General features: G+C 42.6%; 1 protein-coding gene across 4 annotated transcripts in view; it reads right to left on the reverse strand.

Moving 5' to 3' along the window:
- Positions 1 to 25,904, reverse strand: part of DGCR2 (DiGeorge syndrome critical region gene 2) — a 213,046-nt gene that overhangs the window by 50,347 nt on the left and 136,795 nt on the right. The gene's annotated exons all lie outside the window — the stretch shown is intronic.

Genomic DNA, 25,904 nt, shown 5'->3' on the forward strand with positions numbered 1-25,904 from the left:
GGCTCCAAAACCCCTGTCTCCACAAATCAGAGTCAGAGAGTCTGGTTCTTCCACAGGGGAGTCCAGTCCCTCTGTACACATGGAGGACAGCCTCAATGAAGAGGACATCCTTTTAGCAAGGATGGCCAAAAGATTAGCTTTGGAGAAACAGCTCCTAGCTATAGAGAGGGAGAGAAAAGAAATGGGTTTAACACCCATAAACGGTGGCAGCAATTTAAATAGGGCCAGAGAGAATACTGGCATCCTAAAAATCCCCAAAGGGATTGTTACTAAATATGAAGGTGATGATATCACCAAATACAGGGAGTGCAGAATTATTAGGCAAGTTGTATTTTTGAGGATTAATTTTATTATTGAACAACAACCATGTTCTCAATGAACCCAAAAAACTCATTAATATCAAAACTGAATATTTTTGGAAGTAGTTTTTAGTTTTAGCTATGTTAGCGGGATATCTGTGTGTGCAGGTGACTATCACTGTGCATAATTATTAGGCAACTTAACAAAAAAAAATATATACCCATTTCAATTATTTTTCATTACCAGTGAAACCAATATAACATCTCAAAATTCACAAATATACATTTCTGACATTCAAAAACAAAACAAAAACAAATCAGTGACCAATATAGCCACCTTTCTTTGCAAGGACACTCAAAAGCCTGCCATCCATGGATTCTGTCAGTGTTTTGATCTGTTCACCATCAACATTGCGTGCAGCAGCAACCACAGCCTCCCAGTCACTGTTCAGAGAGGTGTACTGTTTTCCCTCCTTGTAAATCTCACATTTGATGATGGACCACAGGTTCTCAATGGGGTTCAGATCAGGTGAACAAGGAGGCCATGTCATTAGATTTCCTTCTTTTATACCCTTTCTTGCCAGCCACGCTGTGGAGTACTTGGACGCGTGTGATGGAGCATTGTCCTGCATGAAAATCATGTTTTTCTTGAAGGATGCAGACTTCTTCCTGTACCACTGCTTGAAGAAGGTGTCTTCCAGGAACTGGCAGTAGGACTGGGAGTTGAGCTTGACTCCATCCTCAACCCGAAAAGGCCCCACAAGCTCATCTTTGATGATACCAGCCCAAACCAGTACTCCACCTCCACCTTGCTGGCGTCTGAGTCGGACTGGAGCTCTCTGCCCTTTACCAATCCAGCCACGGGCCCATCCATCTGGCCCATCAAGACTCACTCTCATTTCATCAGTCCATAAAACCTTAGAAAAATCAGTCTTGAGATATTTATTGGCCCAGTCTTGACGTTTCAGCTTGTGTGTCTTGTTCAGTGGTGGTCGTCTTTCAGCCTTTCTTACCTTGGCCATGTCGGAGTATTGCACACCTTGTGCTTTTGGGCACTCCAGTGATGTTGCAGCTCTGAAATATGGCCAAAATGGTGGCAAGTGGCATCGTGGCAGCTGCACGCTTGACTTTTCTCAGTTCATGGGCAGTTATTTTGCGCCTTGGTTTTTCCACACGCTTCTTGCGACCCTGTTGACTATTTTGAATGAAACGCTTGATTGTTCGATGATAACGCTTTAGAAGCTTTGCAATTTTAAGAGTGCTGCATCCCTCTGCAAGATATCTCACTATTTTTGACTTTTCTGAGCCTGTCAAGTCCTTCTTTTGACCCATTTTGCCAAAGGAAAGGAAGTTGCCTAATAATTATGCACACCTGATATAGGGTGTTGATGTCATTAGACCACACCCCTTCTCATTACAGAGATGCACATCACCTAATATGCTTAATTGGTAGTAGGCTTTCGAGCCTATACAGCTTGGAGTAAGACAACATGCATAAAGAGGATGATGTGGTCAAAATACTCATTTGCCTAATAATTCTGCACTCCCTGTATTTCACAGCTTATGAGAGGGCTTGTGCAACCAGAAAAGTAAAGAGATCTCACTGGGGAGCTCTCCTGTGGGAAATGTTCACTGGTAAGAGTAGGGATAGACTCCTCACACTCTCTGGTAAAGATGCAGAATACTATGACCTCATGAAGGCTACCCTGATTGAGGTCTTTTGATTCTCAACTGAGAATAGAATTAGGTTCAGGGAGCTCACAAAACCTCGAACCAGACCTGGGTTGATTTTGTTGACTTCAGTCAAAACACTAGATGGTTGGATAACTGGCAGTGGTGTAAGTGATTATGATGGACTGTATAATTTATTTATGAAATAACATCTGTTAAGTAATTGCTTTAATGATAAGTTGCATCAACATTTGGTAGACAGAGGTCCAATTTCTCCCCAAGAATTGAGAAAGAAGGCAGACCACTGGGTCAAGACAAGTGTGACCAAGAATTCCACAGGGGGTGACCAAAAGAAAGGGTTCACAAAGCCTCCCCAGGGGAAGGATGGTGAGACATCCAAGGACAAAACTAAAGAGTCTTCTCAAAGGCCCCAAAAACCTGCTCAGGAGGGTGGGCCCGAGCCTCTTCACAGTCCACAAATGGGTACAGGGGTAAAAGCTTTGATCTCAAGAAGGCCCGGTGTCACAACTGTAGACAGCATGGACACCAAACTGGAGACAAGGCCTGTCCCAAGAAGAGTCCCACAACTTCTACTCCAGTTAGCACTGAAATAGCCAGTCTCCAGGTGGGATCAACAGTGTGCCCAGAGCAAATCAGGGTTCACACTGAAGCTACTTTCGTCTCTGAGGGTGGGTGGCTCTAGCCACACTAGCTGCCTGGCCACCTAACATGCAAACATACAGGCAGCAGATCTTGATAAATGGGAACAAGGTAGAAGCCCTGAGGGATACAGGTGCAAGTGTCACCATGGTGACAAACTGTTTTCCCCAGGACAGTACCTGGCTGGACAGACTTATCAGTCACCAATGCTGACAATGAAACTAAAGTCCATCCCATGGCAATGGTGACTTTAGAATGGGGAGGGGTTACTGGCCTCAAACAGGTAGTGGTCTCTTCTGCAATTCCAGTAGAGTTTGCTAGGGAATGACCTGGAGTCCCCATGCAGCCATGCTGGGTATCTCTGAACTGGTGTGTGTTAAGACAAGAGCACAGAGCAGAGCACAGGGTGAAAAAGAAGTGTTGGAGCCTGGAATAATGGCCCAACCTTTCAAGAGAAAAGGTAAGAGGACTGGGGGACCAGCCTCCGTACAGCAATAGAAACAGGACCACTCTTCACAGGAAGATGTCCTATACCCTGCGGGAACTGAGTCCATGGAGCTGGAGCTTTACCAGGTAGAGCTCTTGGGCCCAGTGGGACCCTCAAGGGGACGAAAGACTTGTTCCACTCTTGAAAGCCTGAGAAAGCAAGCAGCTGAGCAGGAAAAAGTAAGTGTCAGTGGATCCCACAGGGTCTATTGAGAGAATGGACTCATTTACAATGAGGCAAGAGATCCCAAACCTGGTGCCACTAGGAGAGTAATAGTGCCTCGGGAGTTTAGGGAGTTCATCCTAACCTTAGCCCATGACATTCCCCTAGATGGGCATTTGGGACAAACCAAGACATGGGAAAGATTAGTTAACCATTTCTATTGCCCTAAAATGTCCCAGAAGGTAAGGGAGTTTTGCAGGTCTTGTGTCACCTGTAAAGCAAGTAGCAAGATAGGTGGCCATCCAAAGGCCCCCCCTCATTCCACTTCCAGTGGTGGGGGTCCCCTTTGAAAGGGTTGGTGTGGACATTGTGGGTCCACATGAACCTCCCACAGCCTCAGGTAACCAGTACATACTGGTAGTAGTGGTTCATGCTACCAGGTACCCTGAAGCAATTCCCTTTAGGTCAACTACTGCCCTGCAGTAGCCAAGGCTCTAACTGGTATCTTTACCAGAGTGGGCTTCCCTAAGGAGGTGGTTTCTGACAGAGGAACCAACTTCATGTCAGCTTACCTTAAACACATGTGAAATGAGTGTAGGGTGACTAACAAGTTCACCACACAATACCATCCACAAACCAATGGTCTTGTAGAAAGGTTTAATAAGACACTGAAGGGCATGATCATGGGGCTCCCTGAAAAGCTCAAGAGGAGATGGGATGTCCTTCTGCCATGCCTGCTTTTCGCCTAGAGAGGTGCCACAGAAGGGAGTAGGGTTTTCACCCTTTGAGCTTCTGTTTGGCCATCCTGCAAGGGTACCACTAGCACTTGTAAAAAGAAGGCTGGGAGAGAACTCTCCATGAGCCTAAACAAGATGTGGAGGACTGTGTGCTTGGCCTCCGCTCAAGGATGGCAGAGTACATGGAAAAGGTAAGCAAAAACCTTGAGGCCAGCCAACAACTCCAGAAGTTGTGGTATGACCAAAAGCCTGCAATGGTTGAATTCCAACCAGGGCAGAAAGTCTGGGTTCTTGTGCCTGTGGCTCCCAGGGCACTGCAGGACAAATGGAGTGGCCCTTACCCAGTTCTAGAAAAGAAGAGTCAGGTCACTTATCTAGTGGACCTGGTCACTAGCGTGACACCCAAGAGGGTGATCCATGTTAACCGCCTTAAGCTCTACAATGGCAGGGCAGACATAACCATGTTGGTTACTGATGAGGATCAGGAAGCAGAGAGTGAACCTCTCCCTGACCTTCTCTCAACTGACCCCTTGGATGGATCAGTAGGTGGGAGTTGTCTATTCAGACACCCTCTCTGTCCAACAGCAAGCTGACTGTAGGAAAGCCCTATAGCAGTTTGCTGAGCTCTTTTCTTTGACCCCTGGACAGACACATCTGTGTACCCATGATGTGGACACTGGAGACAGTTTACCTGTCAAAAGCAAAATATTCAGACAGTCTGACCAAGTCAAAGAAAGCATCAGAGTGGAAGTCCACGAGATGCTGGAGTTGGGAGTGATAGAGCACTCTGACAGTCCCTGGGCTAGCCGAGTGGTCTTGGTTCCCAAACCTCACACCAAGGTTGGGAAAAGAGATATGAGGTTTTGTGTGGACTACAGAGGGCTTAATTCTGTCACCAAGACAGATGCTCACCCCATACCAGGAGCAGATGAACTGATTGATAAATTTGGTGCAGCCAAATTCTTAAGTACCTTTGACTTATCTGCAGGGCACTGGCAAATTAAGATGGCACTTGAAGCAAGAGAGAAAACACATTCACATTCTCAACACCTGATGGGCATTATCAGTTTACTGTTATGCCCTCTGGCTTAAAGAATGCCCCTGCCACCTTCCAAAGTTTGGTGAATCAAGTCCTTGCTGGCTTTGAGTCTGTGCAGCATATCTAGATGATATTGATGTCTTTAGCTCCAACTGGCAGGATCACCTGGTCCACCTGAAGGTTTTTCAGGCCTCGCAAGCAGCAGGCCTGTCTATCAAGGCATCCAAATGTCAGATAGGGCAGGGCACTTGCGACACCTGGTAGGTGGAGGCCAAGTGCAGCCATTACAACCAAAGAGCCAGACAATTCTGGACTGGGAAGCTCCAAAAACAGACTCAAGTCAGGGCATTCCTTGGCTTGACTGGATACTACAGGAGGTCTGTGAAGGGATGTGGATCCATAGTGACTTCCCTCACAGAACTCACCTCCAAAAAGATGCCCAAGAAAGTTAACTGGACCTTAGACTGTCAAAAGACCTTTGACACCCTAAAAGAAGCTATGTGGTCAGCACATAGAATCAGGCTTGAATTCCGATAGAGAATTGGAATTTTTCTTGGGTGATTAATGTTGTCAATAGATGTTAATATGTTTTATTAATCATAATGAATATGTTAACACTGCACAAGTGTGTAAGGGTGGTGCATTGTGTGCATCATCATATAATTACCATATGACTTATCTGCATTCATAAGTTGTGTACCAAGATTCTCAAATACGTCACAAATTCTAGCAATGAGGGGGTCTCTCTTCTATTCAATCGACTTTCTATTCTTGTATAGTCTCTGTTCTTATCCCTTTTCCATGTGGTGACTGATAATGTAATTATAGGTTGTGTAACTGTAGCGTATTCAAGTTATGAATGTGTTGATCAAATGCGGAACTGGGCTTATTTTATGAATTGGTGACAATTATAGTTGGTGTTTCTCTCCCCAATACATTAAGATATGGAGAACATGTGAATTATAGTTGGAATTATTTGAACTGTGGTGGTTCATTAGGCTGACTTACTGGATATAGCAGAGCACGTATATTGCTATTTATATTATCATCAGCGGGTGGCACAGTCAGCGTTTAGTTCATGTGACGAGGTAATTTTTCATGTTGGTGTACTTATCCAAGATGGCTACATCAAAACGGCTGAACCTTAGTCCGTTCTTGATGTTGTTATCCCCAAGACTGAATGGGAGAAGAACCCGGAAGTATATTTATACTTCCGAGTTCGTGTGCGCGGAGTCAGCACACTCGCTGGGCGTCCTAACTTGGAGGCGCCGGCATTTGGATTTCGGAGATATTAATGGAATTACTTGGCGTTCTGAGACGGAGGCGGCAATTTTCGCATTTTGGAATCTTCAATCTGGGAATATTGGGGTGAGTGGAGTGGCAGATTGAATTAGGTTAGTCAGATTTAAACATTGTCCTCTAATCACTTTACTTTTACGACTGCTGTTCTTGGCACTACCATAACTATTGTTTAGCGACTATATAAGTGTAAATATCAACGCAGTCACAGTACTAGACACCGATCTTGGTTGTTTGACTAGTTTCTCTATAGGATATTGGCTACTATGGGTCGCTAAATGGTGGACACATGTATGTTAACTACATTGCATTGAGAATTATATGTTCTTTTTTGGCAGTGAATTGAAACTAATGTGTGGTGGATTTTGACACATTGCGAGATATCAATTACGGATGACCTGACATCACTGACTAGTACTAATGGTGTCATTGGATGTTCAAGGTATTGCTGTGTAGCATTAAATTATTTATTTCTTTTTGAGGTTCTTTTAGCACTATGGGTGGCGTGAATTTGGTTATTTTGGAATTTCTTAAGTATTTGTTCACGTGGGTGTGGCAGAGTTTGCGTCTATTTGTCCATTGTTTGTGGATATTTGTGTATGGTCCCTGAGTTCTCCTGAATGTGTGATAAATTTTCTTTTCACCATAATTGGGTGTATCTTTAACTTTAATTTCACCTCCCTTTGGGTTCAGTTACATATTTATTGTGAATTTTGACGATTGAGCATATTGGTCCTAACTTGCGTGTGTTGTTTATAATTTCTAGCCCTGAAGAAGTCGTAAGGGATGTTAATTACTCCCAAAGACGAAACACGTGTTGGCTGGAAGTTGGAAGTACATTTTGCTTTGGATTGTGGACTGTTCAATATGAAATCATACTCTCAATACATTTTGGACTGATTTATTACCTGTACTGATCTACTCCAAGACTCACTGGTGGCATTATGGACTGATTTTCGTAATATGTGAATTCTTCATTTTTGTGTTTACTGTATACGTTAGGGGCACCTCGTTGTGTATTGTATGTGGTCAGCACCAGTTTTGAAAGCTCCATATTATTCTAAGCAATTCATTGTGCAGACAAATGCCTCTGAACATGGGATAGGGGCAGTCCTATCCTAATCCAACGATGATGGCCTTGACCAGCCTGTTGCTTTTATGAGCAGGGGGTTACTGCCCAGGGAGCAGCATTGGAGTGTCATTGGGAGGGAGGCCTTTGCTGTGGGTTGGTCACTGAAAAAGGTGAGACCATACCTGTTTAGTACTCACTTTATAGTTCAAACTGACCACATACCTCTCAGATGGTTCATGCAGATGAAAGGAGAGAATCCTAAACTGTTGAGGTGGCCCATATCCCTACAGGGAATGGACTCTGTAGTGGAACACAGACCTGGGGCTTCCCTTGCCAACGCAGGTGGCCTTTCCAGGTTCTTCAACTTAGAAAATGAAGAATCTCTTGGGAAAGGTTAGTCTCATCCTCTTTGGTTTTGGGGGAGGGGGTTTTGCCTTCTGTTGATGCCAGCATTGATTCAAAGTGTGCTGGGACCCTGCTAACCAGGCCCCAGCGTCAGTGTTCTTTGCCTAAAACTGTACCTTTGCATCCACAATTGGCACAGCCCTGGCACACAGATAAGTCCCTTGTACATGGCACCCCTGGTACCAAGGGTCCTGTGACCAGCAAAGGTCTCTTAAGGGCTGCAGCATGTATTATGCCACCCTGGGGACCCCTCACTCAGCACATGCACACTGCCTCACAGCTTGTGTGTGCTGGTGGGGAGCAAAAGACCAAGTCGACATGGCACTCCCCTCAAGAGTGCCATGCCCGCAACCCACTGCCTGTGGCATAGGTAAATCACCCCTCTAGCAGGCCTTACAGCCCTAAGACAGGGTGCACTATACCACAGGTGAGGGCACAGCTGCATGAGCACTATGCCCCTACGGTGTCTAAGCCAATTCGTAGACATTGTAAGTGCAGGGTAGCCATACAGAGTATATGGTCTGGGAGTTTGTCAAACACGAACTCCACAGTTCCATAATTGCGACAGTTCTCTTTTCCCATTCATGAATCAACGTGCTAGGTCTGCTCAAGGAGTGTATTTCCCATTCATGACCCACTGTCAGAGGAAGTGACACCTGATAAAGGTGACACAAACTCTGAAATACAAACACAACCTGCTCCGGTAGGACAGGCCTTCTCTAGATCTGAATTCAGTGTGGCTGTAAATGAGTATTCTTTATGCAGATAGTGAATTCCAGATTGTGAAGGAGGTGAATCATTTGGCAAATAATGCAAAATATATGCTGGGTTATCACCTTCATTTATTTTGCTCGGTATAGGTAAACCTGCTTCCATTAACAAAGAAGGTGGGCCATCATCAGAAGAGGCATTTTATTATTACTCCTGGCACTGATTTTACACAATGGTAGTACTCAGAATAAATAGTTTCACACATATTACACAAATATTAGGTTATCTGCATCATGTTGGATATATCAGAATGTGAGTGTATGCATCTTTGATGTCGAGTGAAGATATGTAACCCCCTTGCTAATGTAGTGAAATTTCTTCTTGCAACATTATCCTTTTTTAAATGCATTGTCTTTACATAACACATTAGCAGTCTCAAATCCTGTACCAGGCAAAATGACCTACCCTTCTGGGGATTAGAAAGCACACAGATTACACAACTCATTCTGCAGTAGGTTCCTCTTCCCCTCTTCTGCACTATGGCAGTAATCTCCAACAGCACTCGAAAACTGGGATGGTTTGTGTTGGGTTATCTTGGTGGATGCATGTGTATTCTATGAAACTCTAGGCACAAATCCCCAGATATCATTGGTCTATTTGTGACCACTTATGCAAAAAATAAAAATAAATAAACAGTCTGACACCAAGAAGCGTCTATTAGTTGGGAGTACTTTCTCCTTCACGTCATTCAGCTTTGGAAAATGTACTGCCAACTCAAGTATTGCGGCGGGGCTGAACTGAATTGACAGTGATTCACATGGCAACCCTTGCGAGGCAGGAGTGATTGTCTAGGGATAGGTGTGAGTTATGGCTAGACAAGCAACCTGTCTGATGCTGTAAAGCACCTATATTTTGAAGGATTTCTGTTTCATTTGTTAATTCTAGACTTTTAGTACCTTTTAAACAGAAGATGCATGCTTCATGAAATAGCACTGATATTTATGTTAAACCTCCGCTAGAAAACCAGCCACCTCATCCAAGCACCTGCTCATTATTATACTTGCGATCACTTGTCTACCAGATGTATCAGTAGCTTCCAACGTACAATGAACACTGGTTTTTGAACAGTGATTTCAAACAGTATGGCTTCCATTCTCACTTACGGATCTATCAGAAATAATCTGCAGCACCTACGTTTTTGTTTTGTCTAAAGGAGGGTCCTATCTGTCCACTGCATGAACACACCGTTTCCCAACATTTTAATTACCTAAGAGATTAACGGATATGTTCCCTAATGAAACTGGGACATGGGGTTCTGGTTTCAACTCATTCCACCTAAGGACTAAGGACTAAATTCTAGTTTTAACTGATCTTTAATCACAGGTAGCAAAACTTGTTTTTTCAGGATGGGAGTCTCTGAAGAGGATCTTTGTCTTTGGTCATGGACTGCTTTTAGTATCAAACTTGGCCTGACATGAAAACATATGGGCATCAAGCAAGACCTCTTAACGCAGATTTTGTTTTTGTCCATAACATCACGGGACAGCTTCCTGAAGTCAAACCACTGCAAGGTCAATCTTCTAACAGGGTCGATTTTGTTTTTCATGATGATCACTTTTGGAGTTGAGACTCCATTCATAGCGGTTTGTCTCAAAGTTTGAGTACTCGGATCTTGGTGTATGGAGGTAGTGTTAGTAATGGGTGGTGTAGGTTTGCACTGGAGTTCTGGAGAATATTTCTCTTTAGTCAGCTTCTGAATTTTGGCATTGCCTTTGTGTTTAAACAGAGTGCGCTGGAAGATTCCATGTCCCCCCATATCTTTCCCCGAGAAAAGGCGTTCATAATCCTTGGTAATCGCACCTTTGGAATTCTGTGGCGTCTTACTTCCTTCCATAAAAGCATAGTGCTACCTTCTGAGATTCCAGTGCTGAAGAGTGTTTTTTATAGTTAAACATTTTCCAGGCCAAGCACTTAGCCTTGCTGTGAACATTCAAATAAGCGGAGGTTTCATATGACAAGGCTCATGGTTTTTGGTGCAATAAGGGGCACTAAAAGTTTCCCCACTACTGGGAGCTGGAGCTCCTTCTTTTACCTAGACTGACTATCTGGCATATGGGTACACAATCTTTTGCACTCCAGCATCGATATCTGTTTTGGTGCAGTTTCCAACACAGTACTACGGGAAGAATAAATCTACACCGAAGTCCAGGTGCTGGTGCACGGTGAATTTCCAGCATGTAATCATAAGTCATTTATAACATGGTTGAAAGACGAATGCATTCTTCATAGATAGGCAACTCGTAACATAGCACTCTCCTGGCAACCAGTCTAGTCTTAGATGGCAAGAGTGCAATAGTACAAGAGCACAGTATATGTAACACAACACTTACTGCAAACGTATGGAATATGACCAACATTTTTCCTTAGAAAAATAAATGAACTAAAATTCACCAACAGATAATACAAACAGGATTTTCTAATGAATTGCTAGATTACAACACTACATTAACATAAGACACAGGTATCCAAGGTATACGCATCATGAGTGTTATTCCGTCTCCTTGTTAGTTCCTTCTGATACCAGAAGGGCTAGTTTTGGGTGAACAATGAGTTAAAGTGCAAAATGTCCGGTACAACTCTGGCCACTTCCTGCCAGAAGAGTTGGAGAATGCTGCTTCAAACTGTACTTACCTAGCTACCTTTCAGTGCGACATTGCTGGATGTCAAGAAAACTATCACTCTTCAACAACCCTAGTAAAATATATTTTATGCAAGTAATTAAACTAAGTCAGGCTGTGGTACACCGAGATGACAGTCTCACTGGGTGCATCTCTCAAACCTTTCTTAGTTAAGTCAATTATATGAAGTTTCCAAAAATGTCATACGTTATTAATCAACTGAAGTTATGCCTAATGTATTGTAAACCTGGTAGTCTTTCTTGCTTTCCAACCTTAATTGATGGGCTTAGTTTTGAACATACTGAGGGCACGAAACATTTGTACATATAAGAATAAGTTACCAAACTTTGGTAACACTCACATTTTTTCCGCAAGCATCAGACAGGATACTGTACCCCTGCACACTGGGTGTGGTGTTGTGGGACGCAGTTCTGATCCAGAAGTCACAAACAGAGATGCATACAAGTGCCACCAATGCATGCTAACGTCACTTGCATTCTAGGTTGTCAGAGCCCTTAGAAGCAAAGTCCAACTGCAAACTGGCTTTGACTAGTGCACATATCGAACATCAGCAGGGTAAAAATGTGGCTATTATGAAAAGGAGTCACTACTTTTGGAAGAAAGGAGGTCTGATCTCAAACATGTTATCTGGAAAGAATGTGGTGTATGATGGGTTGGATGAGAAGGCCTTTAGCTCGCTCACACACCACACCAATGTTATGGCAAGAAGACAAAACATTTCTTGACGGTGAAAAGCCACAATGAACAGGTTCACAGTGGTGCAAAGGGATTACACCTTGAGAATGTGAGGGCTATGTTGAGGAGCTACTGTGGCATAATGAAAGGAGAACGTGGAATCATGTTGTATCACAATGGGCGAGTTAAAAAAAAAAAAAAACAGGGATGATATGATAACCTCAGGTAAGTTGTAAGCGGTGACAAGTATTCTTTAACTGTCCAGAAAGCATGTCCTTCCTGGGCTCCAAACACAAAGTAAAATTTCAGAAAGTTTGACTTGAAGTTGGTCATTCTGCCTTGCAGCAAATCGAACTACAAACTTATCCTAATGGCAGGTGCATAACTATATGGTGAAGTATGCCTGGCTGTCAATGCTATCAACAACCTCGGGAGAAAGGTTGAATGGTTATGCTACTCTGCAGTTTTTTGCCCGCAAAGCCTTTATCTTGCATATGCTTTTACCCTGTATGCCTAGGGTTTAGGGATTGTAGAAGTAAAGAGGTATGGGGTAGTTTAGGGGTGGATATAGGTAAAGGGGTAGTGGTGATTTCAAGGTTAAGTGTTGAGTAAAGGTAAAGAGGATAATGGTTATTTTAGGATAAAAGGGCAAGTAGAGGTTAAAAGGAGGTAAGGGGACATTTAAGATTATTCTGTGGGTCGAGGTAAAGGGGAAAGTGTTTGTCAGCATTCAGGGGTGGGTCGAGATAAAGGAAAGTATGGCTTTCTTTGTTAAAATGTTGGTTTACTCCCAAAAAAAAAAAAAAAAAAAAAAAAAAAAAAAAGGAGGAGTGGGCTTGGGAGATTCCCACTAAATAAATGGCTGAGAGCAGTAAGGCTTAATCAAAGGAACATTAAAGCATCTAGAAGTACTAAAACAGTCATTTCATAAAAAGCACGACTCAAACATCTGATACCAATTTAGAAAAATAAGAGCATATTTTCATCTTGCATAGACACCAAAATAGGAAAAATCTATTAAAGGGAAATTGGAGCTATGAATTTTCAAAGTTAGAATGAATGAGGCTCATCGCTGAATGCATTAAATCGCTTTAAGTAGGTAACCAGTTTTGATCTAATGGGTTACATTGGCTACTAAAAATCTTGGATAGGTCACAATAAGTTGGGAGCCAGTCACGGAGACCACCTGGATCTATATGTCAGGCTCAGCAGTTTGAGGTTCTTCACTGTACTATTATCTTTTATCACAGTCCAGCAAAGAAACAGTCTTGACGCTGAAATGCAAGATGTTGAAGAGCCATGGTGAGTGTTCCAGTGGGCACCCTTGAGTACATGATTGACAGGGGATCAAGCCTCAATGCTTGATCACCTATGATGCACCAATGAGGTTGATTAGCAAGTGGTCTTCCTGTTTCAGACGACCCATCAGTTACTTCCAGGTAAAAATCTGTTTGACTTTGGTCACAGGACCACAAACATTGGGGGCACCTTGTGATGGTCAAGACTCTGTCTCTCACATGCCTTACTTCCACTATAGTGGTGATCTGAGGTCTTTGTGCCAGGGCTGCTATTATCATGCCGTCTGAGTTTGAGGAAGGGGAGGACTCACTAGCCAATGGGGCAACAGTTATCACAGGGCAACTGTTCCTGCTTGACATAACTTCTTGGAGGTTCAACCAAAAATCATGCCAGAGCACCCTTCTCTGCCTGAACCCAAGATGGCTCAGGTACTTTTCCCCTGTGAGGAACTTGGGGCACATGCCTAGGGGTTACCCAGCATAATGTGCCACTTCTACTAGAAAATTGGTTCTATGCGTTTGCCCCCTCTGGAGGCGATGCCAGCCTGTCTGTGTACACAAAGGAGAGGGCAGGCTCAGGTGTGCTCAGCATTTGCCTCACTGAGGTAGTGGCCTCTTTGAAGCTTGGCCATCTGAGGCTACCACCTGGTGGCGGAGGTCAGCAATTCTCTTTACTTCACAGTTTCTAGCAGCGGGAAGCCATGTCTTGGGCAACAATAGCTGTAATAGTCCGGAAAGGCTACAAAATGTTTGGGTAACTAAGTGGTGACTTTTTAAAGTAATCTGGGTCTTAAAAGTTATTTTAAATGCAACTTCACAACGAGTTAGATTTATTACAACAGCTTGGTTGAAGTACCATATTTGTTGGTTCCATGTGAAAGTTAGCACTATGCACGTGGGCTAGTGAAACTCCATGTCAGCCAATGGTGCCACCAGACTAACTACAGTAAAAACAACAATTTCAAGCTTTCACATCTGCATACGTAGCTGGGGACACAACATTCCTTTTACTATCTAGCGCTCTTGTGGGCTACTAAGGCATTCCCTATGGGAGGCAATAATAATAAGGAAGGTTTCGACTGGCAAGAGGGTTTATTTTGCCATGTTGAGTTGGCAGTTTGTGAGCTACCCAACTAGGCTGCAGCGACGGGCCTAGAGTCATGTTTTCACCAATATCATTGCAGTGGTGGGACAAGTAGCACTTCAATGCCAAGGCCGGAATGTGCTTTACAAATATAAAAATACAACAAAATACAAATACAAGTGCTGCAGTCCACTAGAGACATTTAACTTACTAGCCCTGGCTACCTCTTGTACCATACACTAGGCACATATGGGTAAGTTAAATATGCCAATCGGGGTAACTGCCAATTTTGCACATATCTTGAAGGGTAACTGCACATGTACTGTGGCCTGAAAGCAGGGCCCAGTGCACTTCAGTCAAAAAACCAGCAGCATCACTCTAAAACTTAAGGGGTAGGGTTGATCATACAAAATAGGAACTTTCCTACATTTGCATTACAAAGGAATATTTTAAATGTAATTGCGGAGTAAAATTCACAGAGTAAAGGCATACGAAGAAAGTTTGCAGACTAAGGTCAGATATTCAGTCAAATGGAATAAACTGTTGCTGCCCTATCCCCCAGCATGGAGCTGGAGTTTCTGCCGGCTTTGGGGCACAACCCTGCCCTATTGCTGCAACAAAAGATCTTACTGAAGAGGCAGCCTAGTCAGAGGACAGATGCTCAAGAGTTCTGGATACCACACGCTCCCTGCCCAGTCCACTGCCACTAGGATGACTTGGGCCTAGTTAATTCTGATCTTCAGGACTCGCGGCATGAGAAGTAGCAGCAGAAAGGCATATAGATGTCCTGAACTCCACCATAGGCAGAGTGAGTCTCCGAGAGAGAGGCACATTTGGTACTCCAACAAGCAAAATGGCTGACATAGCGTGTTCTCAGCAGTGGTGAAGAGAAAGAGCTAAGGTTTTGCCCATTCACAGAAGAGACGTTGTGCCACCTCCTAATGTAGCTGCCATTCGGGACCTGCTAGGTGTTGTTGGCTCATTTGATCCCTGGCGTTTAAAGATCTTGACAGATGAAAGGGTCCACAACCACATCCTGCCAGCTGTGCCAATACCACATGGTGGCGGTTTTGTTCATAAGCACCTGCCTCCCTCCGATGGAGGGCAGGAAGGCTTTCCATTGCTAGCAGAAGGCCCACAACTCCAGCAGAGGGTGTGGAGTTGGGCCTCCACTGGAGACCAGATATCTCCCATCTCCAACTCTCCCAGTTGACCTCTCCAACCCAGAGATTAAGCCAGTCATCACAATCTGCTCTCGGTGAGGTAGGCAGAGGAGTCTGCTGCTGATTCAATCACATTCTAGCTGCTACCACTGCAGGTCTTTTGCAGTCTGACAAAATCTGAATGTCACTGGAGAGGCACCCACAGGATGCTGTTCCCTCTGGGACTTCGAGGCTGAACATCAGGCTAATGACTCCCCGCTCTGGGTGGGAAGGCGCAAATCAAGACTGTGTCCATAACAGCTGTGATAAAAGGGAGCATCTGCACAGGAGTCAGGTAGGACGTCGACATGCTGGTAGTGACCCCCTAATGACTTTAAAAGGTTTGCTGTCACCTGGAGGTGGAAGACAACTGCCTTGGGTGAGCCACCTTTTACCAGTCAGTCATTGTGGCAGGGGAAGAAGGAACCCATGACCTCTGTAGAAGTGCTGCAACTGCCACCATGATTTTCTTGAACACCTGAGGGGCAAACCGACAGTGCTCCTCTCCCATCATGAACAGCAGATCGAGCAGGAGGGCCTGTAGAACGGGAAGCAAAAATAGGCATCTTGCATGTCTAACGCTACCATCCAGTTTCCATGATCGAGGTTAGACAAGGGCTAAAGAAGGCATCTTGTATTTGTCCTTCCATAAGAAGGCATTGAAAGGGTGATGATGGAGGCCTCTGTCCTTCAGCACCAGAAAATAATTGAGTAGTAGCCAGTGCTTACTTCTCATGCCACCACCCTCTCAATGGGTCACTTGGCAAAAGAGATAGATAGTCCTCAGTCAACTGTTTTCAGGGTAGTGGAAGATGTGGTAAGGTGGTAAGAAACAGTAAGGCCTAATGCTGCTCAACATTTTGACCCACTTGTCCGAAGCGACTGCCTGCCACACTGACTGAAAAATATTGGATTCTGCCTTTACAAGGTGACTGTGTGCCTCGAAGGGCTCAATAAAGAGGTTTTACAGCTTGGAGGGCTGGAGAGAATTCAGAGATGGGCAAAGAGACTCAGATAGTAGCACAGGACATGAGCAACCAAAGTAGAGTCCACCAAAAAGGTGCAGAGTCTTATTGGCGCTGAATAGCTGAATTCTGTTCCACAACATTGACATCATATGAAACTTTGACACTGGATTTAATGACCAACGGTAATATTCTCAACCATGTTAATAAAGAACTCAACCAACAATTCAAGGTCTGCTCCAAGTATACTATTAACCAACAAGACAAGATGCCCTCCTGGTCTCTGAAATAGTTTCTGTCAAGAATAAGTAAGCGCCATTAGTTCAACTTGATCCTGAGGGTAACCATCTTCATAACCCAACAGGGAAGGAAAAACCCACACAGAAACCTAGAACTACAAACTCTATTAAGAATTCACAGTCAGCTGCCATTTTCACATCCAATACCATAGATAGGCTGAATCCCCAAACAAGATAAAATCGACTAATCAACCGCTGGAGTCCCAGATGGAATAGCTGGGCATAGATCAATCAGTTCGAGCTTTAGTTCACCAGCTGAAACTGAAGAATGGGCATGACTCTCCAATCCTGTCTGGGAAGACACCAGTGCTTGCGCTGGCCAACAAATATTACCCCCAAAATAAGAATTCATTGTTACAGCGAGTACCTAAGACTTCACTAGATAGGTGCAGCTTGATATTGGCAGTAGATTCACTATATATTTGACAAACTGTAAACTGGACAATGTATTTTGTAAAATGAGTGCCTCCAAACTACTGCAAGTTGAAGGAAAAGAAAGCCACTCTACAACTACAAGCAAGAATCGACCTGATAAGACGAACAGCTATCAAGCTCAAAGGAAAAACAAAGAGCTTGAAAAGAGGTCACATGGCTGCAAGTTGACAGTTATCAGCATTCCAGAAGGCATCAAGGGTTCAAATACGCTCATCATGATGCTTAACGTCTTGATCAATTACACTGTTCTAGCAAATGGAGTTAAGGAGGCCTTTACAATGTCTAGGACTCAGAGTTCAGCAAAAACCCAATAATACTCAAATGTGTAATTTCAAAGCCAAGGCTGCACATTTAGCATCTACCCAGATAATGGCTTTTGAAACAGCACAATGTAATCAGCAAATGAAGAGCCTAAACTCTGAGATTAATGCTCTGTGGTGACAGTCCCAGATTGCACAACAATAAAAAAAAATTAAAAAAAAAAAAAAAAAAAAAATGAACATTTTACTGATTAGGAGTGTTTTCTTTGGTTCATGAAGTTGATGAGACACAGGAATGTATATCTTAAAAGATATATTTCCAAAAAGAAATGTAGGTGAAGGAATTCATGGTCAAGAGCTAGACAATTATACCCACTCTGCATTTATGATGCCATTTTTAAAGCAGTGGTTCCCAATCGTCTGACTTCTGTGGACCCCTACTTTATCATTACTGGAACCCGGGGACCGACACTGAATCATTATTGGAATACCCACCCTGCCATTACACATTTTTTTTTTTTTTAAATATATTTAAAAAATGTAATTTTAATATGAAGCTTTTCTAAATTCAGCTGGAGCCATACATCGTCCATGCGATATTCTGTTTGATGCACCTGCGCTGTTCCCACTAATCAATCTAAGGATACAAATTTAATTTTTAGCCTCCAATTTCACATTTATTGACTGAGCGTTTAACTTTTCACTTGTCCATTTTACACTTTAGATACACTTTATTAATCTGTTAATATTATTCAGTTTTCTAAGCAGTCGCGATCTCCGAGGAGGCTTGGCAGACCCCACCACCCCCAGGGGTCCCTGGACCACAGGTTGGGAGCCACTTCTTTAAAGGTTTGTGGTATGCCACTTATTAGCCCACATGGATGGAGCCTCCAATGAGGGTGCTGGAGAAGGGTTTCATATAGGAGGTGGAAATGGCTGGTAAAAGGAAGCTGGAGAGGGTCCAAAAGAGCGAAAACGAACATGGGAAGGAAAAATTAAATACGATTGAGGGTGATTAAGAAATCGGAAACAAACATACTATTTTATCTAGATGTATTAAGAATGTTTAGTTGGTCGTGCACTGGCACATAAGATTAAGGTTAAGGACAAACAGTCCTCTAGAAAGAGAATTGTTAGCGATCTGGGCTTTGTTGTCACAGAACCAGTGGAGATTATTGACCAATTTTAACATTTGTTAATCAACGCTATAAACCCAAACAATTAATCATACATTAGGAATGGTCACTATTTAAATTCAGTAGACCTCCTACAAGTGAGCCGAGCAGATCCTCCGGTTTTAGAAATACCAATAACAAGAAATTAGGTTATCAAGGTTATATAAACACTGGTAAACAAAAAAGGTGAAGACTCAAAACCAAATTAATATTTTATGGCTTTTTTACATCAAATACTTTCATTGTATATTGATGTAAAAGATAGTCTATATCTAAAACCTCTCTACCAACAGTTTTTAATCACACCAGTGGCACCCAAAACAAAGGGAAACAAGAGTGTCCACTAGGTATTTTTAATATTTCAAATCCCTATAAGATCTAGGAACAATATCCAAAGTGCCACCATGGGTTTTGGGGGATCGCGGGGGTGCAACCTGATGAAGAATGGCAAACATAAGGAATGTGAGGGGCCATAGAAAAAAACATTCTTATTCTGCTTCTCTCAAGGACAGTATGACAAATCTATTTTAAGCACAAACGATGGGGTGGTAGGATACCTTTTTGTAATGTGGATTACATCACATGGCATCTGCTCACTGTATGTTGCAGAGTAGTGGCCATCAATTTCAGAGCTGAACTCTGGGCCTTAGACCAGGCTAAACTACGCCACCATGAGGTCATGATCCTTCACTGAGAATGGAATGGAGTTTTGCATTCTGAAAGGACAGGTATCCGGATTGGCACAACAAAGGTCAGTGTGCAATAAGACATTTTCAGAATCAATGTCCTCCCACAAAGCCAAACGTCCAACCTTATGTTTATACTAAGATGGTCTGAAAAGCATTCCTATAGTTGCCTTCTCTTAAAGATGGATCAGGGGCCAAAACAGATTCAGCACCCATGCACAGGCCCAGAAGGGGATCATGCACTGGTTTTGCGGATCTGCAATTCCTACTTTGCATACATTAACTCTAAGAGATAGTGCATGAGCTGTTCAGAATACCAGTAGCATGTTATTTTTTTTTTTTTAACTGAACAAAACACACGTAGCTAATACTTTTATTACTTTTGAGAGAGGAAAAAAAAAGAGAACATTTTAATGTCGCTCCCCCCCTCCTCCACCCCCCCAAACCGAATTCACCAAAAATATAAAAGTAGAACAAGAAAATGTAAACAGATTATATTGTGTCTATAAAGGATAGTAGACATTTAGTATTTTTATCTGGCAGAAACCGGTGCCTATTGCCGCAGACCAAGAAGCAGCAAATGGCGTAGCTGGAGTCAGTGCTGTAACGGAAAATGATAGTGGCTTCTGCAGAATGTGATGGGGCTCATGAGTCTCCCATATCTCACAAATATGCATTGACCACTGACCCACGTGTCGGCAGGGCCTGTGACACGCCCCTGGCTGGAACGGGAACCATCAACTCTGGATTTAACTTACTGAATAATTAAGACTTCCTCCACTGAATGACAGAAAGAGCTGCTAAGAGCGGATTGTTCACTAAGAGAAAGCAAACCCAGGTACAATAGTCCAAAGATAAGCTGGGTGTCAGCATAAATATAAAACCGAAGTAAAGGCTGAAGTAATTTAGCTACAGAACGCATGTAGATGTTGAATAAGACAGAAGACAAAACAGAGCCTTGAAGTAGACCACAGTTGAGACATTTAGCTTTCATGCACTAAGAAGGAGTTACCATGATTTGCTTCTGTTCTGGTAGAAAAGATGTAATTCATATCAGAACAACTAGTTACATTTATCAAGGAAAGCCTTGAAACTAACATGAGAGGATTAACTACGTCAAAGGATAAATCCAAAAGCACCAAACCGAAAAGCAATAAATCTGCAAAGATGTTTAAGATAACAGAAATAAGTATCAGTAAATTCTCTTATAAAGGTGACCAAAAATCCTAACAGCATTCATAAATCTTCTCACGAGCCAAATAAAAGAACAGACTCTGAGGCATGAGCCAACACAAGGCTTGCTGGATAGGTAAGGTGCTGGCTTCTTAAAGGAAAAGAACCTTAATCCTGCTTGCCATCAGCCTTAAGGAGCACAAGGCTTACCATTTTAAACTAGTCTAAGCTCCTAAAATATTACACAACTATTTGAATGTGCAGTTGATTACAGACTGCTGAAGTTGTTACATCTCCACCTCTGGATAACCACAGCTATGTTAATTATCTTGAAATGAAAAGCCCCCTCACACTGAAAGGTCTAGTTACACTATATAAAACTTTTATTTTGGGGGTTTTCCTGGGCAAGAACATTCGGGTTTATGTTGCAGTGTAGTAATATGAAATATTACTCACATACTAGGGCTTCAAACACTTAAAAATGTGGAAATTTTAGAATTTAGTTATATCAGAAACTTTAAACGATTGCTAGGAGATGACAATTTAACGGAGAGGAACAGAGGTTTCTGTTGGGTGTGTATTGTGATGCAGATTTAAAGGTATCTTTGAGCCCCCCCCCCATTTTTCTTTCCCCCACCCCACACACTCCACAACCAAAGAGCATATGGTTAAGATTCCAAGGAGGAAAAGAGGCATCTGCGTGGAAGCCGTAGATTACCAATTAAACAATTTACAGAACAGTCAATTCATGCATCTTTTGCAAATAGATGAACATATCTAAGCCTATCAAACTTGTTCGCCAGGGTGATGGCAGTGGCCCCAAGTACCAGCACCATGCCCAGAATTCACTAGCCATAGAATGGTTGTGCTCAGCAAGATCCAAGAGAACTAGCATTGGTAGGTTCACTTGGCTTAGCCAAAACTTGTGGGATCTGGAGGAAGAAGTTAGTAAAGTACTGGCTGAAGGCAAGACCCTTTATTCACAACTCATGAGGCAGAGCCCCAGAGTGAGCTCAGCAAACTCTTGGGTTAAGGCAGAGGTCTTCAATCTGGGGGTCGCAACCACCAGGGGGGCCATGGAGACATGGGCAGGGGGTCGTGCATTCCCCCAGCCTGACTTCTCCAATCATTAAAATGCCTCAGCTGAACTTTGATTTACTGAGTCTCCTGTGCTGGGAAATAAAGCCACACAGACAGCTAAAAAATGCTTTTGTGCCAGGGTGCCTGCTTCCTGAAGGAAATGAAAATGTGCGCTACGAGTTGCTCTGCAAAAGGAAAGGGTAATCTGCAACTATAAAGGATGTTTGGGAGCTGGTTTTTGGCTTTAAATGATCGAGTCACTCAAAGCTTTATTATAATAAACATTTACTCTATCAGTAGTAGTGCAGAGTTAACAACTGTTCTGTAAAGTATGTGATTTTAATTGCAATTTCATTTACATAGCGCTTACTTCAACTGGAGGTGTTGAAGGGACACCTATTAAATATGCCATTACATGTGCTCCGATATTACTTAAATCTACATTTTTAAAGCACTGTTTTATCTTAAAACTTTTTGTAGTGACCGATCTTATACTGTAGGTAATGCAATTATAAAATAATGCCTCACATATTCACAGTGCTTTCTGTCACAGGCTGACACCTTGTGACACTAAAAATACTGAAGTCACTCTTCTCCACTGCACCAACCAAGATTTAATTATTTCGCCTTTCTTTTACACACGTGCAGTGCACAAACTAATAGAAGTTTCATAATGCACTACAATGCATCGCCCAATGAGTAACATCTTTCTTTTATTTTATATGTAAGCTCACTGTTATTTTATATGTAGCTACCTGATGGTGAAAGACTTAAAATGTTTTTTTTTTTTTTAAAGTACAGAATATTTTTAGTCTTATTTATGAGTGGCTTGCACCGCCAGAGCATAACGTATTTGACGCTTCTGTGGCACAAGCCTCTCATTCATACCTATGAGGCATCCCAAAACCACTCTGAATGGCATGATAGATATGGAGTAAGGCAAAGCAGCACAAGCCACTGTGTTGCCTTACTTTGCCTCAAGGAGGCATTCCATGGGCCTTGTGGTGGGTGTTCCCACACAATACCCATGGATTTTGACGCTGCCCTAGATTTATAAAATCACGTAAACTGGAGCAGTGACAAAACCGTACGCCTCCTTAGAGCAGGCATAATGAGGAAAAACGTTTTAATTTCTGCTTGTTTTTTCCTCTTTCCATGTGGGTGCTATCTGCCGCACATATAGAAAGAGGAAAATTCCTCTGAGGATTGTTTTTGTGCAGGGAGGTGCCCCTTCCTGCACAAAGACAATCCTGCCTTCGTTGGCGCTAGGCAGCAATTTGTACACCAGCACAGGGGGAAAGGACAGGAATGCACTGTATTTCATAAATACGGTCCATTCCTGCCCTTTCATATTGCCGTAGGGCAGTGTAGCAAGAATACATGCGCCGCTGCCCTTCGCCAATTACTCATAAATTAGGACCTTATTTTTAGCCACACCTTTGACCACACCCACACACTCAATGGCCTTTGGCTTGCTAAACACTGTTTAATAGTATTTCCTCACCACAAAAATGATTTGCTGTGGGAATTGGGGACGTTTATGATTGTCAATGATGAGGAGTACCAGGTTCTAGAAAGTTTTGTCAAAAGGGGGTCCTTACACCTAAAACATTTTACTATGGGGTCCCAGCATCAAAAAGTTTCAAGACCTCTGGGTTAAGGGAAGCTAACCCATTTCTGTACTGTTATTGGTTGGGTCACTGGTAATTTAACAAAGTTCAATTCTTTTGAGCATAGAGAAATATACTCAACAAGAAATAGTGTACATTAGACCAGTGTAAATTATGGAGCACAGGGCAATAAATGGATTGAGAATAGTTACCAAACACCAATGAGGTTATTATGGGAACATGTCTGAAAAGCAAGAACAGCAAGTAAAAACACACTTGTTAATGCTTTGAATCATAAATGTATCTACAATAATCAACTTAAGGGGCTGCTTCCTCTTTGCATGGGGAATATCCACAAAAACATAATATTGACACTGTCTGGCCCCCTCCTTGGTAACAACTGTCATGGACTTCAAGATTCAAGAGATGGGATTTTAGTTTTGCTCTAAAATCCTGTTCTGTTGAACCGGGCATGATTTGCAATGGGAAAGCGTTCTAGTGAGAAGGTCCAAGAAGGTGGACGGACCTTTATTTTGGTGGTGTGCACAAAGGTTTTGGTTCAGGTGGGCAATGCAGATTTGCTGATCCAAAGTTGTGATTCGGGAAAATACTGGGATAGGGTATTAAAAAAAAATAACTGGACTGACCTATGCATGGCCATGACGATACGCAGTAGTGGTCTGCAAAGAGACCATTTTGTGTATTTATTTATTTTTATTAGAAAGCCAACTAGTTTGAACTCGACAGGCTCAGGAATTGTAGAATACCATAGTGGCAAAGTTTATAACTTTATTAAGGGAATCAAAAGCATAAGGGAGGACCAAAACAGGGCTGTACCAATAGTCTTGTTTGTTAATCACCAGTGAGTTAAATCAGTGCTTTGGCTGCACCAAAGGCAGTTTCAGCTTACGTTTTTTATTTGCTACCTGCCATAATATCTTGCTGCAATTGTGACGAAATTTTTAACCAGATGGAGGGGTAAAAGAAAACATCTATGTTTCCGGATGATATCGCAAAAGTGAGCATTTTATTATGGAACCAGGCAGAGCTCGAGGTGGGAGTAATTCTGCAGGAAGATTGAACGTTTAGCTGCTTTAAGAAGCACAAGGCCATCCAGGGGTCAATGTTGCCGAAGGATATGGTTTAGATTGAGTAAAGTAGCGAATCTAAGAAAGAGCAGAGGACGTAAAGATCAACTAGTAGCAAGTTAGGTGATCAACCAGATTGCTAGTCCACTGAGAAAATACAGTCCGAGTGAAAGGAGGGAAAGCAGCTGATAACAGAGCATATGATGCCAAGGGTCTTTAGGGGGCCAACTTAGGAAGCACGGTCAAGAGTGGCAGATACATCCAGGAGTATGAAGACAGCTATGCCTGTGCTGAAGTGATATGTTAGCCAGTGTCTGATGGCTGTCTCACTAGGGTGAGGGTCACAGGCCCAACTGGAAGGGTTTGGGCAGACTTTTAGAAGTCAGACAGCGAGAAGCGGTGTTCCGGTATTTTTAAGAGCAAACAGGGAGAGATGGGTAGGAATGGGGTCTCCTCTACTGTAGATTCTTATAAGAAAAGAGGTAATTTTAAAGCATGATGGAAAGGTACCAGATGCAAGATATTGGTTGAACATGGATGTCAGACAGAGCAGTACTTTACAAGGGCATAAAGTTTTACAGTTTTGAGGACTGAATGGATGCACGAAAGATAAGTTGATGTGATTGTTAGGATGAGCTTCACCAAGGTGTAGTAGCAAAGCAGACAGAGTGACATGTGACCAATGTAATTTATGATGTCATCTGTGTCAACTTATGGGAGCACTAGAGAGGCGCATTTCAAAATGATGGATGCAGGGTGAAGCATATCTCACTAATCAGAAGTTTTTTGATTCCGGATTGTAACTATAACATGCAGTCAATTGAATTTAACGGAATATCTACGCTTTATAACATCCTGTTAAGATGTGACTAAAAAACAACTTTCCTTAAACCTTTTTTGTTTGTTTTATAGACACACAGCCCACACACACACACACACATCTTCACACAAAAAAAACCAAATGTTTCAGGGACATTATAGTTAGGTTCTGAATTTACACATAAAAAAACCATAGAAATTCAGCAGTTATGGAGTTCTTTCAAGTAACTATAACTCACGCCCTAAGGTAACTAACTCAAGCCCTTGCCAATCAGTTTTCTTATCAATAATGTTATTGCAAACATTGCAGTGATATCAAAGAAGCCATACAAGATCTCAATGACATAATATGTGAAGTAATAAGCTGTACATGGCGAAGGTGTGAGTTAGGGTGCAAGTTATAGTTACTTGAAATAACTAACTGCTGAATTTCTATGGTTTTGTACAAGTAAATTCTGAATTTCACTAGAACATCGCTGTAACTTGTTTTTTCAGTGAATTTCTATGATTTTTTTTTAAACAAAGTAATTTTAATTACTATACGTTTTCAACCCCCACCGCACACGGCCAGGTTTTTTAGTGAATTCTATGATTTTTAACAAAGTAATTTTAATTACTATATGTTATTCCAACTCCCTCTGTACACAGCGGGAGTTGGTCGCAAGGCCTGGTCTTGCAGCCAGGCCCTTATAACCACCCAACCCAGTGCCACACATGGCCTTTGGCCGTGTGCAGCGCAGGTTGGCCACAGGGCTTGTCTGTCAGTGGATATGTGAGTGGGTGTGTGTGTTTGATTGGGACTGAAAGTGGGTGA

Source organism: Pleurodeles waltl, chromosome 11, assembly GCF_031143425.1.
Source record: "Pleurodeles waltl isolate 20211129_DDA chromosome 11, aPleWal1.hap1.20221129, whole genome shotgun sequence".
Taxonomy (NCBI): Eukaryota; Metazoa; Chordata; class Amphibia; order Caudata; family Salamandridae; genus Pleurodeles; species Pleurodeles waltl.